This window comes from Falco punctatus, assembly GCF_963210335.1.
Source record: "Falco punctatus genome assembly, chromosome: 1".
NCBI lineage: Eukaryota > Metazoa > Chordata > Aves > Falconiformes > Falconidae > Falco > Falco punctatus.
The window spans coordinates 40,752,402-40,773,133 of NC_137580.1; the positions used below are offsets into that span (position 1 = coordinate 40,752,402).

General features: G+C 45.4%; 1 protein-coding gene across 5 annotated transcripts in view; it reads right to left on the reverse strand.

Moving 5' to 3' along the window:
• PTPRA (protein tyrosine phosphatase receptor type A) overlaps positions 1-20,732 on the reverse strand; it is a 134,025-nt gene that overhangs the window by 42,617 nt on the left and 70,676 nt on the right. Inside the window, exons 2-3 of one of the 5 annotated variants that reach the window (XM_080396590.1) lie at positions 3,257-3,346; positions 1,687-1,770 (exon numbers count right to left, since the gene is read on the reverse strand). The exons of 3 other annotated variants lie outside the window; for them this stretch is intronic. The gene's annotated coding sequence lies outside the window, so the exon portion shown is untranslated. The remainder of the gene's footprint in view (positions 1-1,686; positions 1,771-3,256; positions 3,347-20,732) is intronic. One more of the 5 variants, XM_080396589.1, reaches the window with a different exon arrangement.

The window sequence follows — 20,732 nt, forward strand, 5'->3', positions numbered from 1 at the left end:
GTTTTCTGTATTGCCTTGCTTTTAGGAAAGAAATCTCTCTCTGTATGTTTAAAAACAGGCAAATACTAAGACAGAGCATAGAAACTCAATGGTCTCACGCTGACAATACAAAAGTAAGAGCCAGGAGATGTAGGCTCCATCCCCAGCTATGCCAGGGGCAGATCAGTGGCACGTCCAAGACCAAGGCACCCAGTGATGTCCAGTCCTTGCCCATCAAGCTGCATGGACAGGCACTCGTGGCCACACTGCCGGCACAGCAAGCAGAGTCACCATCTGGAAGCTGCCCAAGTGCCTTGGAGGGGAAGAGCTACAAATGTGTCCCATTATTTTCCTAATAATAACTTTCTTAAAAACTGTCATAATTAGGATGGGTTTAATTTGCCCTCAGCCACTCTTTTCTGCTGGTGCCATGGCTGTCTGATCATGGCAGCATGTACCAGTTGCTCTTGCAACTTTTGCAGAATAAACTGCGATGGGTTGGGGAATAAATTGTGCAGGGAGACAGAAGGGGATGAAAAACTTCTTGGAGCTGTAGCAATGGAGAATGACCAGCTGGAGAGTGTTTCCTAAAGGACATGTCATCAAGGAGTGTCAAGGTGGGACAGGTAATAACTGGGAGAAGGCGAGGTTCTGAGACAGAAGAGCAGTGGGCTATGCCCAGGGGAGATGTCAGGTCAGGGAGGATGAAGATGAAAGACTGACTCTGAGCCTTGACCAGGAGGAAGGTGCTGGGGGTGAAAGGTTTCGCTGCAGGCCAGGCTGATGAGGGATGGTGGGGCGGCAGGAGCTGTGTCACAAAGGGGAGAGGGAGATGAGACCTCCTTCTGGGGTAATCAAAATGCATCTGCTGAAGCAACACCCCCAGAGCTTGTAAAAACCCCTGAGTAGTATGAGGCAAAACCCCATGGTCTCCTGGTGTGCTTTCCCCTGCGGGATGGGCATTGTAGCTGCAACACAGCACTAGGAAGCAGAAAGCAACCGCCTGAGAGGCACAGGAGAGGCTGGTTCAACTCATTATTCAAAATAATGAATTAGTAATTAAAAAAAAAAAAAGAAGTTAAGTCATATAGGAATGTATTTCTTTAAATATTCCATTTTAGAGTGTCCCCTCTTCTTTGTCCCAGGCATCGTTTTGTAACATGTACAAAGAAAACATGAGTGCAGTTCACACACCAGCTATGACAAGGACTGGTTGCTTTTGATTGAGGAGTCAGGATGAAGCATGGCCATTATTTAGCATAACAACATCCCGACCTAGCATGATGCCTTTCGGAGAGCAAGCAAACGGTACGTGGGGAGGAGAAACAAGGTTTAAAAAACCACCAAAAAAACCCAAACCAAAACAAAAAAACCCATGAAAAATTAAGCCCAGCTTTTGGGCTCAGCCCTTTCTGCAGGACCAAAACGAAGTCCCAGCTCCAAGCCACGACCAAGCTGGGGAGAGGGAGCATCCTACTTAAAACAAAGGTGTCGGAGGGGATCATTCGCATGACAGCCTTAAAATCTCATTACAGAGGCTAAGCTCCAATTAAAAAGCATGCGTTCGGTCATGCAGCTTAATCGCTGGTTGTGCTTACCCTGAAATCCGCCTGGGACACCTGTAGGGTGCAGGGATCAGCCAGCCCGTCCCACGGAGCAGCCCCTGAGCTAAGAAAGTGCCGTGGATCTGTAAAATCACCAATTTACCTGCAGTAATTCTGCACCACTGCTCAGTTCAGCCCTGTTGCCACAGTAACACTTCTGGTGTAGCCGAGATCACTGATTATGAAACTAGAAAAAAAATCAGAGGCTGCTAATTAGGATATACTCCAGTTCTCAAAAAGCTCCATATTAATGACATTATGATTGCAAGCGCAGGGAAAATAAAGACGCCAGAAAGCATCGCCTCGGTCAGCACCGTCCACTGCCGCCAGCTGCTGCTCGGGTTTTTTTATATATGGGTCTTCAAATAGAGCTTGCAAATTCCCTGTAAATTCAGCTTGTTTTCCTTCTCTCTGAACGAATGTGCAAGACCCGGTGGAACAGTCTTTACTCTTTACATATATTTGCATGTATTAGACTGGAAAAAAAGGGTCAAGCGTGATGTACGAATGGTAATAGCCAGAGTGGGACCAAGGCTGCATCCCCTGCATCTTGCATTAACTGTGTTTCTGTTGCAGTTTGCCAGAAAAAAAAAACAAATCACACGTGGGGAACCAGCGCTGAAAGCGTTTTCCTTTCTTGGCTTTTATTTGAATGCCAGAAGCATTTGGAGGCATGTCTTCTGCTGAAGGCTTCAAGCTGAAAAGTCTGACTGGGAGCAGTTGTGCTGCCAGACACAAGTGTTTTTCAACACAATCTACAAATAAGATACTGGAGCTTATTTCCAGGTGAGAGGAAAATGGCCTGACCGGTATTTCTGGAGCTGCAAATCCAGAGCCATGATGTTTTAAAAAGTCAGCTCATCAAAACACCTTAGTTTTTCCATTCTCATTGGATGATGAATCTCCAAGAGGATGAAATGGTGCTAAACAAGTGGGGCCAAGGACCAAAACTGAGATAATAGCCTATAATATTCATTAATGCAATGGCAGATTCTGCATTTTTCCATCATCCAGGGCTGCCACAAGACACACAACCCAGCAGCTTGACTTCAGCCAGATCCACCGATAAGAACCGGGAGCCATCACCTCTGAAAGAGATGCAAAGGCTGAAAAACAAATTGCTGGTGAAAGTTGTTCCTTGAGCTCAGGCACAGCTTCTGGTTTGTCCTGGGGAAGGGCAGGAGCCAAGCAGTGCCAGCATGTTCCAGTCCCAGACTATCAGGCTGTGGTGCAATGACCCAGACACGCAGCAAAGCTTCTGGGCTGTGACTTTATACCCCTTTTTGTCAGCATAAGGGATTTCAGAAGCTTGAGCTAAAATTTTGGTCCAAGAAAGAGAGAGAAAAGTTCTCCCCTGCTAGCAGTAAGAAAGCTTTAGGCAAGTAAAATGTAAAAGTCCAAAGTGGGAAACAGAATCATCAGCTGAAGGTGACCTAGAGACTTCAGCTACCACCTGGCTGGCACCAAGGATGCCGGTTTTGTAAGATTCTTTTGCCCAGCCAAAGGCTATCATGGAAACAAGCTGCATCTTATTTGTAAAGCAGTGGGAACGGCTGCTGAAGCTCTCATTCAGGTTGCAGGTGAAATTTGGATCAAAATGCAACACTGCGAGCTCCAATGCAGTTGCTGGAGATATTAAAAGCTGGAGCAATTGTAGATCATATGGGACCCACCAGAAAATAAGAAGAGAAACAATCACTCTTTGGTCATCCCAATTTATAGAAAGCATTCCAGTCCCTAGTTCTTAAATGAATAGAAATAACCTGAGGAAAAAAAATAATATATAAATCTATGAAAAGCCTCTGAATGCTGCAGGGCTGTGCCCTCCCTGTAGCACAGGCAACAGGAACTTCACATCCACAGCAAGAGCTGATGGCACCCACCAGCAAAGGACAGTCCAAAAGCACCGAAGGGCTTTCCAGAAGGCAATGCTACCCCCACCACTGGATGGAGCTTCTAGCAATTACCCTCCCATAGCCTAATTACACCTGGTTCAGACAGTGCAGGGAATTAATGCTGGCAATTAAGCTGATGACTCAAGTAAGGGCTTTTCCCGAGGCTGCCTCAGGATTGGTGCTGCACAGCTATCGATAACTCTTTCCTCATGAAGGGTGAAAAGCAAAGTGCTGCACTTGAAGAACTGGGAAAACATTTTTCCCCCCAACTTTGAGGCAGGAAAATTAAGATTACTTATTTTCTTTAGCAGTATCACCTAAAGCCTTGAAAGGACAGTCCCTCAGCTATCGATTGCATGAACCAGTCTCTCCTCCCGCTCACCAGTAGTACTGGGGATATGTTAGGTGTAGTGTTAATTACCTACAAATGTGATTTATTAGCTGGAAACAATGCAAAGGGCTGATCTCGTATGCTAAGACATCCTTTAAACACAACGTAAGAGCAATTGACCAAGCACGACGGCATCCCAGTCCCGAGAAGACAGGGATTGCCACATTACAAATAACAAATTAATAAAACAAGCGGAATTCAGCTGCTGTTGATGGTTTAGTTGGAGGCATTATTTGTAACCTTTTAATAGGCTTATTTACAGGAATTAGTCCTTTAATGCTGTGTGCTCATGTATATAGTACTGTATAAGCCAGTTCAATGCGACCACAGAGAGAACATCTGCTTTTGTGAGCAATTAGGGAAATTATTGCCAATTACAGGGACTGCAGGTAAGAGCAGCTGGGGAGAGAGGCTGTCTATGAGGAGGGATGGGAAGCTTTTCAAGATGCTGATGTGAACAGGAAGTTCACTGGCAACAGAAATATCCCGGCAGAAAGGAGCCTGTGCCCAGAGAGCAGCCAAAACATCGGCAGCAAGAAAAGGATTTCAGAGCCAGCAGAGTTTGGGGGCAATCCCCGTTATCGTTTACGCTGTTGGCATTTTGGGCAGATCAGTCTCCTAAACATTTCTCCTCATCAGCCCACGCTCCTGAAAAAGGACCAAACTCTGTTTGGCTTCAGTGGCTCTGCTTCCACTTTCCATCTTTTTTTCCCATCTATTTTCCATCTATTTTTTCCATCCATCTTTTTTTCATCTATTTTCCTTTCCATCTCCCATGCCCCAGAGGGGTGTCCTTGTTCAAGAAGCGATGCTGTAGACACAGGTTTTAGAGCCACACTAACAGGCTGGGAATCTTCTATCACTGCTGCTGCTATAAAATTATTATATATACATTTATATATATTTTTTACATATATAGATATAAACCCACTATCATAAATCTATTTATATATATATATATATTGCTGTAAAACTATCATAAACCTACTGTCTTTGCTATAAACCTATTTCTTGCTGACACAAGATTATGTGAACTGAAACAATCCTAGTCTTAAACCACAGGGTGGCCATAAGCTCCTGCAGCCCCTGCAGATACCAACACAAAACCTAATGCCCAGTAGTTCTGAAAAAAAATATAAAAAACTTAAAATGCCTTTTCTTATCCTTAAAGTGATTAAAAAACAGCCTGGGACGACTAACCTTTAGCCCTCCCATGTTACAATTAATTCTCTATTTTAATCTCCCAACAAAAGGCTGAACTCAACTGTATTATTGTCAGCGAGGGCTTTTATCATCAGCCTTCAGAACGGTCAAGGCATGGGAGAGAACAATGACTCTCACAGGACAATAAATACAATCTAAACAAAAATACCCTGTTGCTAAGGTTTAAATCAGCCTTTTTTGGGGGCGCAGCCGGGTAGCTGGGAATCCCGGTGCCACCCTATATAAAAAAATATGGGAGAGGATTAGGACTTGGACAGAGGAAAATAACCTGACACTCAGCCCTGTTGTGTTTTTCCCTCCAGGATGGCATTTAAAATATGAGTATCACATAGCGGACCTTAAACGAAAGCCGACGGCTGGAGTATGCTGCTCTTTGCAGCAGGCGATGCTCTACCTAAGCCCACACACTGCTCCAGCCTCTGTGGTCCTGAGCTTCATGTCTTGCTCCAGGAAGGGCAGGGGGTGAACCATGACCGAACAGAGTCAAGGTAATAGTGCAATTCAGTTTTTATGACCCATTCTGTTCTTTTGCCAATAAACAAGGTCTCCCTGAGCAAGCATTAAATATTACCTTGTGTCACTTAGATTTCAGTGATATTCAAATAAACATTAAGAGGCTCTGACAGAGCTCAAATCCCCCTGTATTAGGCACATAGGCCAAACAGCTACCAAAATTCTGCTAATTTAAATTCATTTCAAACCCATCCAGAATGACGGAGCACTCAGGTTAAATATTTTCATTTCAATAGCAATGCAGTGGATAGCAACCGAGACATCACCATCTTTGAAAGTCTTTGCTGTCCCAGCATTTTCAAAAGGCTTTGAAAAGCAACTTTCCTACAAAAACACCCATTTCCATCACGCCCTCGCTAGGAACATAATACACAGAAGGCTCCTCAGTATTGCTGTTAAATAAGAGAGCCCCCTAACCAGGCATTAAATGGTACAGGAGCTCACACACAACAACAGAGAGTGCTTTCTGTAGCAGTTTGTCACTGCACAAATACAAGACAAAGTCTGTTGCTGAAGACCAAGACTGCATTGGGTGGCACAGTGGTCCAGCCTAATAAACTCATCTCTTTTTCATAGCATCATGGCATCATTTGGGTTGGAAGGGACCTTAAAGACCATCTGGTTCCACCACCCTGCCACAGGCAGGGACACCTTCCACTAGACCAGGTTGCTCCAAGCCCTGTTCAACCTGGCCTTGGACACTGCCAGGGATGGGGCATCTACAGCTGCTCTGGGCAGCCTGTGCCAGTGCCTTACTGCTCTCATCATAAAAAAATTCTTTCTTATGCCCAGCCTTTCGGTCTAAAACCATTGCGCCTTGTCCTGTCACTACAGACCCTGGTAAATAGCCTTGCTCTGTCTTTCTTAGAAGTCCCCTTTAAGTAGTGGGAGGCTGCTCTAAGGTCCCCCTGGAGCCCTCTCTTCTCCAGGCTGAACCCCCCCAGCTCTCCCAGCCCGTCCCCACAGCAGAGCTGCTCCAGCCTCTGACCATCCCCGTGGTCCCCTCTGGCCCCGCTCCAACAGCTCCGCATCTCTCCTGTGCTGAGGACCCCCGAGCTGGAGGCAGCGCTGCAGGGGGGTCTCACCAGAGCGGGGCAGAAGGGCAGAGCCCCCTCCCTTGATGGTTGGCTTTCTGGGCTGCGAGCACACATTGCTGGGTCATTTTTTGCCCACCGGTACCTTCAAGTCCTTCTCTGCAAGGCTGCTCGCAATCCCTTCATCCCCCGGTCTGCACTGTTACTGGGCATTGCCTCAAACCAGTTGCAGGACCTTGCACTTGGCCTTGTCAAGTCTGATAAGGTTCACAAGCGCCTACTTCTCAAGCCTGTCAAGGTCCCTCAGGACGGCACCCCTTACTTCACGTGAGTCACCTGTACCACTCAGCTTGGTGTCATCAATTTTGGCTCCATGAAATGCAGCCTGCTGAAGAGCAGGGTCCAACCTGGCCCAGGTTCCCTCTGTTCCCCTTAGTTCAAATCAAATCCAGTCTAATCAAGTCCAATCCTTCATGACACACATCCATCTTCAATCTGTGCCCTGCCTGAAATCAGATGCTGAGCATTTCTAGGTGATTTATCTCTGGGTCTGGTTTATCTCAAGTGAGTGCTGTTGCGCCCCAAGCCATCCAGTGCTTGTATAGCTGTGGGGTGCGAGAAGAAAGAGGGATGCTCAGCTGAAGACCCCCCTGCAATGTTGCCGTAACAAAATGCAGGGATGTACCAAACAGGAGGGAGAAAAGTAGATGTCATTTTGGGAAGTGCACAAGGGTTGAAAACAGAGTCCTACAGATGGAAAAAGGGCAACATCTAACAGGTACACAAAGCAAGAGGGATGTTATGAGTAGTCAGTTGAGTACAGGGTTATTTGTGTTCATTTCTGCCTTAATACCTTCTTGTTAGGGCACTGTTCTCAAAAGCACTATCTCCAAATAATTTCATAATCTAGACATCAATTCCAGAAGTGCCTTAATGTAAACATGAGCCCCATGACAGAGTGCTTGCACTGGGTCTCCAACCAACCTCTGTTCCTCTCTTCCCACAGCTTTACAGGCATCCTACAGGTTCTGGGTGCAATTTAGCTGGCTTTAAAAAACAAGGTCTCCAAATGTTATGGGATCTCTTTTTATCCTCTTTATATTCCTGGTGCTCCAATGCTTGTATACTTACAAGGGTGGATGCTGACTCGTCTCCATCTCTGACTCTGGCATAGAGCACGAGCTATAGGAAAGGCAGATTTGGAGGCTTTGGAAAATGTGGTGGCAACTTCATTCTCAATTAATTATCCCAAGAGCAACACAAGAAAGGGTTTAGCTGTAAGTGCCTGCCAGTTGCTTTGCTGAAGGAAAACCTCCGTATCTCAGCCACCACTTTGCAGAGGCTGCCAGCATGCTCATGAGTGCCATTTTGACCGCCTCCCAGCTCTAACATTGGCAGCAAAGACAACGGGCACAGCTCAGCCTCTAAAGCAGATTTTGCACCATTTGAAAAGACATGCTCCAGAAAGGGAGAGAGCAGGCAAAAGCAGGGCAGCCCTTGCTCTTTCCAGGTGGCCTTTCTTAGAAGCAGAAGGGCATTTCAGGTGTGGGGTGCTCTTAACGCAGCTGGACGAACCAGTTATAAATGGCAGGATGCTGAGATACTTATTAAGAGTCAAGCAAGGAACACCAGCAGTGGGGTGACTTGTAATCGTTGCTGGTGTGGACTGGAATTAAAATTAATGAGTTAGAAATAAATGGCTAGCCATCCCAATTTGCACCCCAACACATCTCTGACTATGAGATTTATGTATACACAGAATTAATCCAATACCGTCTTCGTCCTGACCTGTTTGGGCATGGCGATAAGACCCACAAAAAACATCTCACAAGATCCGACACAGTGCCACTGCCCCTGACTGGTTTACATCCCCACCACTGCTTCTCCCCCTGCCCCAGACGACACTTTGAGGGACCCAAGAAGCAGTAACATCTCTGAAAGCTGCTTTACTACAAAGGGAAAGACCCCTTCACCTGGAGGGAAGGGAAGGAAAGTTTCAGGTGACCTGGTTCAAAGATGCAGCTATTGCTGAGCAGCTTTTACTCCTCTCATCCCAGATTAGCTCCTCTAAACTCACCAGTGGCAAAGCTGTTTCACTTGCTGGAAAGATGCCATGTTTGTGTGTCAGATTAAACGTCTGTGCTTTTAAGCCCTGGATTTTCAGATCAGATCTGCGTGTTTGGAGGGGTGAAAAACAACACAAACTGTCTGTTAGGGGAGTTTCATTGAACAGACACCATTATTTCTTCTTCCCCATCCCCCATATCACTCCTCCTCTTCTCCCTCTACAGCCAAAGTGATTCAACAGATTTCAGGAAAATGCAGAGAAAAAACCATATTGTACATTTTCTGTGGTCAGTGTTTTCCTATTAAGTCAGAGAGGAGCTACCAGAAACACAGTGTGCAGTTGGCATCTCCCCTTCCTGGCTCACCACTGCAGGGAACTAACTGACTTGGGATCTCAGGTTTGAGGACCAGGTGGATGGTCTCACCTGCAAGCAGCTTTCTGGGACAGGTACCCGTGCAGCCAGCCCTGGGATCAACTGTCATCCTCAAACTGCATCAGACATGGTGCCAAAGGCACTCAAACCCAACTGGACCTCTATTGCCAAGCAAGGATGCTCTCAGCCTTGGCGAGCTGGTTTCCTCATTGGGAAGGTCAGCAGAAAGTCTGAAGACAGAAAGGTCATCTCCAGCAACAACCCCAAAGGCTTTAGTTGCGCCAGTAAGGTGGGGAGCAAACAGATGGAACCATTCAACAAGATATGGCTTGAGGGTCTAAGATAATTTTATTTCATAACATCATAGAATCATTTAGGTTGGAAAAGACCTTTATGATCATCAAGTCCAACTGTTAACTCAGCACTGCCAAGGCCACCACTAAACCATGTCCCTAAGCCCTACATCTGTGTGTTTTTTAAACAGTTCTAGGGATGGTGATTCCACCATGTCTCTGGGCAGCTTTTCACGCTATGAAAGCTATATTTCTCAAGCTGTGGCTCAATAGTTTTATCTCAGCAGCAGAAAACTCTCTGAGAAAGTAGCAAAGAAATCCCAAAGCCATAAATGTCTTCGTGGTGTTCACTGCTCTGTTGGCATTGTATGAAAAGAAGGGAACATTTCAGCATCTGATTTACTCCATCACATCACAGCGTTGCACAGCTGCTCCTTCAGTAGGTCCAGGCATGAAGGTGGAACCAGCTCAGTGGTGAAGGAGGAGCGACTCATGGGGACCTCCCATCAGAGTGTGCCCATCCCTGACGCCACAGCCAGGACAGCCCACCATCTCCCTGTCACACATCATGCAGAGGCAGATGTGGCCTTCCTTCCACCACGCCAAAATACACATGGTTTTCCTCAGCAAACCTCTGTGTGTATGAGCCTTCCCACGTTATTTCTGCTGTCCTACAGAGCCCCCCTTCCCATCCATCGTCCTTCTTCAGCTGCAGATCTCTGTATGAGAGAAGCAGCAGCCATAAAGTAACAAAAAGCGATGATTCACCAACAAAGGGATGCGCTGGTCCTTCTCCCTCCCACGTTCACGGCACCATGCAACAGGACTACTCTGTATGTATCAGCTCTTTGGGGCAGGGACCATAATTCTGCTCAGCACATGCTCCAGCAGTTTTTGATGCAGGACCTGGCTCTGTGGGACCTCTACGTGGTATCACAAATAAAAGATGAATCACACTTTATGAATGCAGCGTACCCCGCCTCTGTCAAAATGACAACGTTTTAGGTATGAAAATTAGTCTGAAACTGAGAAAGGATGCTGGCTTATCCCGTGAAAATTGTAGGTGGAAACTGCACCTGGTCTTCCATCCCTGCTCTTACAGGGTACTTCAAAGGAGACCCCACTGTAAGAGATAACAGGATCCGTCCAGTTTGGATTCTGGGGCTCTATCGGTCTACACAAGCTCCACGTCAGCCCTTTCACCACCCTCCCAGCTCCCCATCAGCCCTCGCTGCCATAGCAGACTTGCTACAGGTGCTGACACTTGTCCCCACCCTCTTTCTGAAGACAAGAGTTAAGTCTTTCTTTTTTGGCAGCCAGGTCTAATGCATCTCAGATGATCAGTACAACCACTAGGAATACGGTCTGTGCTTCTGGTCTGATTGCCCACCAAAGGGGCACCCAATGTCCCACCATCCTCTCACGTGCCTCAGCATCTTTGCTCTCTCTCTTCTCATCTAGTTTTCCTGCTTAGGTGTCACTGTGGTTGGTGAGGACATTTTAATGTAGACAGAACCCACAGAATCAGTCTCCATCCCTGGAGATCTTTAAAAGCCATCTGGACATGGTCCTGGGCAACTGGCTCTGGGTGGCCCTGCTTGAGCAGGGGGTTGAACCAGATGTCCCTTCCCACTCAACCACTCTGGGGTTCTGTGAATTTGCATCACAAAACCTTCATATGGCTCTTCTAGCATATCACCTCCCCAAAATGACTCTCACTGGCTTCAACGACAAACAGTAGAAGTCAGCTCTGAGGCTGCTGGTGAGCTTAGGCATCATTTCCAGTGTTTTGGATCTCTTCAAATGGTCAGTGCCTGCAATCCATGTAGAGAAGGGAAGCCAAATCATCACTATCCTCCTTTACATATGGCACACTCAGCTACAAAAACACTAACTAGCTTGTCAAGAGGTTCTGCTAGCTCTATCTACCCAACAAAGGCATCCACCAAGGAGTGATCCCCAGCCCCTCGAAACAAGCCCACTGCTCAGGATCAGCCCATCTGGAGCAGGCTCTGCCCCTGCTGCCCAGCACTGTGCTTGGCTTGTCCCCGAGTCCCAAAACATTCTCATGGCCCAACAGCATCTTCCTGTGGGGCATTTTTTGCTTTTCCATTTCAAAAGCCCTGAGATATTACAAGAACTGTGATGCAGCACACCAAAATTGGGGGTTTAACAGCTTGGCAGGTAAAACCATGAGTCACAAAAGCAGAGGAGCACATGGGGCCACTTAATTGCCCAAGCTCTGCAGTAACCAGAGGACTTGGTGGGGCATCAGAAGGGAAATCTGATGCCTCTTGTTCACACCAAGTCAGTCCCTGATGCAAAGTATTCCCCAAGCTATATCTATGGTATGAGGATCTGCTTGCTTGCCATGATGGGGAGCTGGGGAGTCAGGGAGCCAGCCTGGAAACAGGTGACAAGGGCAGCCAAGGACAGTAAGGTGTCCTGAGTCCCAGTCTTTGGGCTTTACCATCATCTACATCCTTGCTGCAGAGAAGCTTTGGCTTCAGGGAGCCAACTATTGTTTCCAGCATGCAAGAATAATGGCACCACTATTATTTTGTGTCTTGCTGTGCACCCACCTTCCGTCTCCCAGACCAAAGGAGTTGCCATTCAGTGTCTTTCCACTCATTTTATATAGGAAAGCAGCACAAGGATCAAAGGAGGCAGGAGCGACAAGTGTCTGATGTGAAAGGGCAGTAACTGGAGAGGTGGCATCAAGAAGACATGTTAACAGGAACAGGAGCTCAGCAAATCAAGGGGTCACTCCTTACTGCTGGAGCCTCTGGCCATGTAACCTGAGTACCAGTGCAGAAGATGCCGAGAAGCAGAGGAAGGAGAGAAAAAAAGACCTATGCTTGGATTAATGAGAGAACTAGGTGACAAAATAAATGGGTGTACTCCTTCTTCTGCTCCTACTTAGTGTTGTTGCACTTGGTGATCCTCAAATGACCCTCATGTTTTACTGGAAGAGGAAAATTTGATTTAAAGTCCTACCCTGGAAGTCCTTTGGTTGCACTAGATGAAAGAAGCTCTACTCAGGAAGTGAAGCAACCACAACGAGGAGCTAAGTCCCTGCTGAGCCAAGCCCCAGCATTCCTGCAAAGTGGACTAACAGAAGTGGCCTTTTTTCCTTCCTTTTCCTCATCAAGACTGCAAAATGAAAAGCATCTCTGGCATTTGGCTATCCCATGCCCACGAGCAATGCCTGTGGTTTGTGTGGAAGAAGAGCTAAAGGTTTCCCAATGCAACTTTGCAACCTCCCCACACGTCTATCTATCTCCTGTGTGGTTTCTGAAGCAAAATCCACGCTAAGGCAAACAGAAGTGTATTATTTATTTTTTTTTAATGGATCCTTTGTGCTGCTCTGATCCTAAGTGCTCTTCAGCAGCTCTGGGAGGACAGGTCCCAGCCTGCTGCCTGCTCGTATACCGAGGGAGAGAAGAATGCTCCCACGGTTTTGCATCGCTTGCTCGCAGATGTTCAAAGCTGTCTATTAACCTCGGGCTGTATCATCCCAGCTGTTTTCAAGCAGGACTCCTCATGTAATCATGATGGCCTCGAGTCGGTTAAAGGCAGGGCCCGGGCTATATTTACCTTGGCACCTGATTGTCAACGCTCTGCCTTCCAGAGTCCTCCTATTTCCTCCTCGAGTAATGAGTAGCCTGTCAGTGGGGTGAGGAGGAATGAGGAACTTCACCCCATTATTGCTGTGTCTTTTACCACCGTTGCCAAACCCTTGAGCACAACCAACAGCTGTAGTTTGTTGCAGTATTGGAAAATACAGAAGTTATCAAAGAAAACTGAGATCCTTCTTTTTGGATGTCACAGGGATTAAGCTGCTTCCAAAGATGAGACCTAAGGCCCCCCAGAAGTGCTGTTGCCACTACATAGCCCCACGATAGGTTTATAATACATGCCAAACAAGCCCAGTATATCCAAATAATGTTCAGAAAGGTGAAACACCTGAGATATATTATTTCAGAAGTTTCTGTTGGGGGAAAAAAGACATCACTCCTTGCTGCTGCTGAAGAAAGTGTTAATCCCAGGCTCCGTGAACTTTCCCATCCCAAATGCAGCACACCGAAACACACTGCTGGCACAAGCAGTTGTCCAACTGACCCAGTTTTTTTTACAAACTGGGTGAATAAGGACAAAACCATCTTACTTTCTTTGAGAGAAAAATAATTCACATTAAGCAAGGTATGATTCTGGCATCGCTTTCCACACTGTACGCCACGCCGTCCTCTCCTGACCTATTTACGGAAGTGCTGCAGCAAGTGTTGCTGCGGGGGGGATGGCGTTATCCGCTGTGTAAAAGCCTAAAATTACACTGCCCTACAAAGAGCTGGGATAAATTGACCCCTCTAAGCAAACGGGTTGCCAAGCTTTTATCTTCTCTTCATTGTTAACTTACACTGAAGCGGAATAATTAGACGATACGGGGCTATACAAGGCACTATTGGAAAGCCCTGCCTTAGCAACTCAGTTGTATCTGTAATGCCCACGTTGGCTATTATATATAGCTACTGATTTGGAATGCTGCTTTTAATTTCACACTCATTCAGTATAGGTACATTTATGATTTCTGTCCAATTACCGCTTCCTAATATTATGGCAAAGGGAATGAGTTGTGAATTTTGGATGAGGAAGGCAATGTAACTTTAAAAAAGACTGGGGGGTAATTGCTCCGGCTGCGTTTTCCTGCACTTCATCCAGTCTAGACATAAAAATCTCAGGACACCGATGATTTCCGTTTCTCTGCAGCGGCTCTGCCATGGCATTAAAAAAGTACAATGCAGGGAATAATAAGCATCAAGACCTGTCTAAAATTAGTGGTTTACAAAACAATCTAAGTTTATAATATCCTGAGTACAATAAAAGCAAAGAGCAACTGGGCCAATTATTTAAAAATTGCAGGATAAAAGGAAAGCCTGATCAAAACCATTATCAGGAAAAAATAATCTATCTTTATTGTAGTGCAGTTTTGATACTAACTGACTTAGCTTTCATGAAATTACCATTATGCTGCTAAGAATTAGCTAAACTGAGGCAAGACACCAAAATCACACTGCCCTGTGCAAGCGATCAATGTGCAACCCACAACTGCTTCATTATTTTCTGCCAAGTTTTAAATTCTGGTATATTTGCCAATGTTTTTCTCTTTGTACACCTCAGTTCCTCACACAGGAGGGCAGAAAATGGATGGTTGATTTCCACGTGATCTTTAGTTATATTCATATTTTGGGTCTCAAGTGGTAGCAAAGCTGCACCTCCCAGACTGTAAGTGAACAGGTAATTTAAGAGGAAAACACCAAAGTTGCATTTCCATTGGTGTTGCTATTATTTTTAATATAAATCTTAAACAAGGAGCAAAATTTGATACAACAGTAGTCCCAGAAAAATACTCCTCCTTCTGCCAGGGACTATAAAAATGTCCTCTAAAATACTGGGGGAAATTAATATTTACAAATCACTGCCAAGAGGAGTGATGCAGAACCGCCAGGGGATCAGAGATTATGCAGTATCCAACTTCAATTGTCCCTCACCACTGGGAGAATTCTGAAGGAATTAAAGTTGTCAGGGAGATAAAATAGCTGTCAAGGAGAACAAACTTTTTCCCTGAAAAGCCATCTCCTCTTCCAAGGGGAAAACCAGATCCATCAGCAACCTGACCTTGCATTTGTGTAAGGTGATGGACGTGTTCTGAGCCCATCCTGCTCACAAGCAGGGATCCAGAGGAGGTCTCTGCTGGCTTTTGCTTAGGAGAGGACACCAGAGATGGACACGCCCACTCTCTGTGGTTCAATTTCTCGCTCTTGAAACAAAAGAATATAAGCCCTATAGCACAGAACCAAATAAAGATGGACATCAGAGTTCGCATCGCCTCAAAAACAGACACATGCAAACTGGGTTTGCATGCACCTATGTGTCAAGAACAAATATAACCATAAAGCCAGCACCGGCAGAGAGCTACTCATACTCTTCAGAGATGCAATGAGTAATCTTCCTTCTGCTGGGGATAAAATACAAGGTTTCCTTGTACAGGCTTTCTACATGAGCCCTGCTGGGCTTTGGCTGAATGCCCAAACCCAGCATCCTACTTCTTGACCATACCGTAGACCCACGCTGAAGTTGCTCCTTTATCCAACGCTCTACAGTCCTCATCCTTCCTGCTCCAGCTATCCCTTTCCCAAGAACAACCTTCACATTTAGCACTAAACCAAACTTTAATCCACCTTCTTCCTACATGTTGCGCATAGTCCACTCTCCCGTCCTTTCCCCCTTCCCAGGCCCTACAACCATTTCATCATGTCGTTTCCAGCTTGGCTGCAAAGCCACACTTCCTAGGTAAGAAATTATTCTCAGATCTCTCCATTCCTCCTTGGAATTTCATACCAAGTCACATAGCCTTGCTTTTCTTCCCATCAACATTAACAGCAGCCACCTTGGTAGATAAATAAGGCTAGTGGTAGACCACTTGCAACCTTAGAGCCATGATCCAGCCCCAACACATCAAGAGCCATTAGCCACAAAAATTAGCATTACAAGCAGGTCAAATCCTACCATGCTTCAAAAGGTTTTCTCAACACCAACCTGTATGATGACCAAGGTCAGAAGAGAGGGGAAATAAAACATTCATGGCCAGCTATGTTCTGCCCCCATTTCTTACCTGTTCTCAGAGCTCTGTACCATGGAGCGAATGGGAAACACAATTTCTTGTGTGTGAAAGCAAAGAAAAAACTATTAAAACCTCAGTGAAACAGAATCCAGTTATTAAGATCCGGAGCTGACACCCTACTGACACAAGAGTTTTGGGAGATGCCTCAACTGCAGCTTCAGGAAAGCTGAAGAACAATCATTGCTAAGATGGTTACACCCTTCTTCCTCTAGTAATAGAGCAGGGACTAAAAAGTCCTTTTTAATTTAAAATGTTTTGGAGTAGCAGAATCACAGCCCAGAAAAACATTAACCCTCTAACAAATGACAAATCCCTAATACCATCAGACTCCTCACCAGTCCACCTCCCTTCCCCACCTCTCAGCAGAAGGAAATGAAAACCATATGAACTGGACAGGGAAGAGATCGATTAGATCATCTCGTCCTACCCAGCATGCAGCAAAAGACTGTTCCCTATAAGAAACTTCCTAAATTACTCCATCCAGTCTCACTTGCAAAAGTCCAAAGCAATGGAGTTTCCACCTCTTCTCTTGGGATATTATTTCTCCCCGCAGCCCAAAACATCTCACTGCCAGGAAGCCTTTCCTATCAAGACTTTCCTTTTGAAAATTCCTTCATTTCAATTTGCAGTCCCCCTCTCTCCCCTGCACATATGCATTTATTAACTACATTAATTAAATAGATTAATACCAAACAAGAATTAAAATTTCAGAATAAATTAGTTTATTTTCCTTTTATCCTCTACGAAAAAGCCCAACATGTCAAAGTAAGTCTGAGTCTCTCCAAAATCTTCCACTTTTAAATTGGTCCCAGTGCTCATAATTACACCTCCTCTCCATCCATGCAAGTTACTTTGCTTTTCTCCCCTTCCTTCCTCACTTTTTTGGGGGAGGAGGGAAGGAAGGCAGAGGGAAAAATGAGAAAGGGAGGGAGAAGGGGAGAGAGGAGAGGGACCCATCCCATCAGACCAGTCTAATTGCTTGCAACACTCTCCAGGCATATGAAAATGCAGGTTACGATACCAGCTTTGCCTGATGAATATTCCTAACCCCATTTCAGATGCAGAATCAGCATTTATCCAACGACTGGCTTTCCTGCAGCAGGCAACAGCATCCATTTCACATAAATACTAAGGAAGAGAGAGGCTGACTTCCGGCCAAATTGCAGGCAGCAGCTTGGAAGAAGAATGACCAAGGTCTGAAATGCTGCTCAAAAAAACCCCCTAGCTTTTCACAAAAATCAGAACAGCCGCAAGAGGCAAGCACACCCCCAAATATCCATCAGGCTGGTGGTTACAGCATATACTGGTAAAGGGCATCACAAACGCAGCAGCTTCGACTGAAAACATCCTAAAGAAAGCCTTGATTGGAAAACTCAGCTCTGACCTGCCAGTGCCTTTCCCTAGCAATTTGCAATATAGAATTTTATGCCCAGATCTGCCTGTCTGATGGCCTGCTGTTGGTAACAGCCATTCTAATTTACTAAAACAAGATGGTTATCTTACGGCTTAATCATAATGGAAATTCTCACACTTTAACAAATAATTACCCATTCGATCTAAGAGCCCTCCTGCTTAGATCAGAGGGTCCTGATCTGAGTTGTCCAACCAACACAAAAGGAAAGTAAATGACAACACTCAACACTTCCTCAGCCTACACTCTTCATTATCAACTTCAACATAAATGCATGTTCTCCATTTCCAGGTAAGTCTGGAAAGCATATAAAAAAAGACATTACAGGGAAAGGTGATGGCAAATGGTTGGAATTGTCCTCTTGGGTTTACCTACACGACTTGACTTGGTTTGATGGGCTAACATTTGGATGTTAACGGGCAATGGCCTCTCTTTTGGAGGTCATGCATTCAGCCTGTCCATATTACAAGTTAATTAAAGGCTATTCCCATCACATGAGTGTTCCTGCTGCCTCCATTGTCATTGCAGCTGGTGTCCAGATCAGTTCAACTTCAAGTTTCAAAAGTCTGCGCTCGTGTTCGGGAGGTTTGGTGGCTGGCTATCTTAATTCCTTCTTGTTCAAAACATTAAACCATATGTGTAAGTCCTTTTTGTGTTCCACCAAATAAAAATGTCTTGCTATACAAGGGTCTGAAAGCCAAAGGGAATGTTTTTGGTGAGAGGGCTGCTCCAGGTAGGAATCCTCATCCAGAGGGATGGGCGGGATACTTGCACTGCAGAGGGACTATCTGCTTGCATTAGCAGCGAAGTTTATTTCCCATCCTTGTACAGCACGGTCTAACATTTAAACATACTCAACTGACTTCAGTGTGTCCACATCTCCTGTGCCCTTTATTTTTCTGACAGCTTCTCCTGGATAGGAAGTATGGGAACATCAAATTGCAGCAACCGAGCAAAGAGCCAGGAATCACTGCAGTCACTGGCCTGAGGCCAACTTTGGTTTTTTTGTTTAAAATGCAACTTATAGAGAGCTATATGAAAAAATATGTATTCTAAATGCTCTAACAGTTATTAGAGATCTAAAAGAAAGCAGTCTTGGAAATAGGAAATGCATATCCGAAGGGAAAGCTGGAGCACAAGCAGGCAGCCTGCCCTTCCTTCGCTGCATGTCTCCCTTTCTTGGCTGCAAGGAGTAGCAAGGAAGTGATTATAAAGCATTTATTTGCAAAATCACAGCCAATAAATCCAATAATAACAATACCCTCCCTCGCATTGCTTGTTCTTTGGTGGGGGGGGGGAATGAAGGAAAGGCATAGGTCCAACAGGCAGGCAGGTGCATGGCAGCAGCAATCCTTTCTGAAGCTTTCCATGAAACGTTCAAGCTCATAAGGTGCAATATTCATCCTGGCTGTCCCCTAGCTCTGCACACACCGTTTTGAAGTCCTATGAAATAAAAAGCCCTAGAAAGGCTATGAAGATTGTGATATAAAAACCTCTGAAAAGGCTAAAAAAAAGACTGGGCTGTCGAGTGAGGAAGTGAGTAAGGGAGAGCATTAGATAAAATAAAATGGTACAGAAAAAGCCATCTAAATTCTCCTCCCCTTTCCTGAATATAAATACCATCACAAGAAAACCATAGGAAGCGAATCTGACTGCTTTGAAAATCACTGAGGTCAAAACCATGACAGAAGAAAGGAAAAAGGATTAAACAAAGGGATGATATAATCTACAGAGCTATAATTCAAAACCTTCGAGGTATAAATAGCTACACTACAGGGCTTGAGTCAACCACTAATTTACAGCACAATCAGGAAGGGGGAGGCAGATACCCATCCCCACAAGCAGATTAATCTTTAATTGCTCATTTCTGCATTTCTGACACCTTTCTTTGAAGTACCAAAGCTGGTACCATCTCACAAAAGGCACTGGTGAGCCTGAAAATTGCAGAAATGGGCCTTGCTGCTGCTTGCTTGGGGCTGCGATGGCCCATGCGCAGTCCCAGATGCTTTTGTGGGTCCTCTGTGCAAAGAAAAAAGGAGATGGCTCCATCAAAGGCTGGTATTTGCCAGTTTGACAGAAAGGGAAGCAGGACTGGGATGACGGCTCATGTTTCACAATGTTTTTACAAGACCTTAATTGCAGATAAATACTTACTGGGATATTCAAATATTTCTGAGCACTTAAATCACTTCAGCAGCTTTGTAAATCCCTCTAGAAATACTCACAAGGACAGCATGTATGATCCTGAGATAAGAGGAACAGGATCATCAAGATCATCAGCTGGCAGAGAGTTTGGCTTTCCAAACAGGTCCCCCAGCCACTCCTCCAGTTTTCCATCCCTCCCCCTTGATTCATCTTTATCCACGTGAGGAAGGCGATGACAACAATGGAAACATATCTGTACATGTGTTTCTTTAGTCCCTGCATACAACCCCTCTCCTATTACATTATTTTTTCAGGGGAGAAGTTGCTTCACTCTTCACTGCATTGCTAACTTCTGCACTCTGGTTCAAGAGCACATCCCTGGATGCTGGGAGATCAGCTGTGTGTCATACCAGCTGCATCCAGACATCCCTTGCACATCCTCATGTGTCCAACAGGTTAATTAACTGCCAGCCCTCTGCCCCTGCTATCGTGGGTCCTCACTGCATCCCAGCCTATCTAAATCGAACAAAAATATCCCTGGGATTTTTTGCTGATGAGATGCAGAATCCAATGTTTCACTGTACAAGATGAAAATTACTATCCAGTAATACACCAGACTTTGCTCAGTCAACAACTCTCTTCAAACACCACCTAATCAGTCACTAACCTCTCAATGGTACCCAACCTCTGCTACATGGTAGCTGGGCTCATTGCTTTTGGGAAGCATCCAGCTTGGGCCCACTATCAGGGGTGGCTGCTTTGTGCCCCCAGTGGGTTATTTCATTAAGATGTCCCTCTGGAAACTGTACACTGGGACAAGTGTGCAGCTAGTGGGAAGAAACACTTCTTGACGATGCATACTTTCCTACCGAAATAGAAGCAGCATCTTTAAACACAAACAACTTCTAGCTTATAGTACAGCAGTCCTTGGGCAGGAGATTCAAGCCAACTTCTTCAACCAGCTTTAACTACTGATGTCACACAGGGAAGAATTTGTGGAAGACAAGAGTCTTTTTTTCTGTATCACAGCTGCCTCGTGCTCCAGTTGGATTAAATGCCATGTAGGCTGGTGAGAAAAAATAACTTTGCTCCCCCCCAGAAACAGAAGTTGGACTTCTTC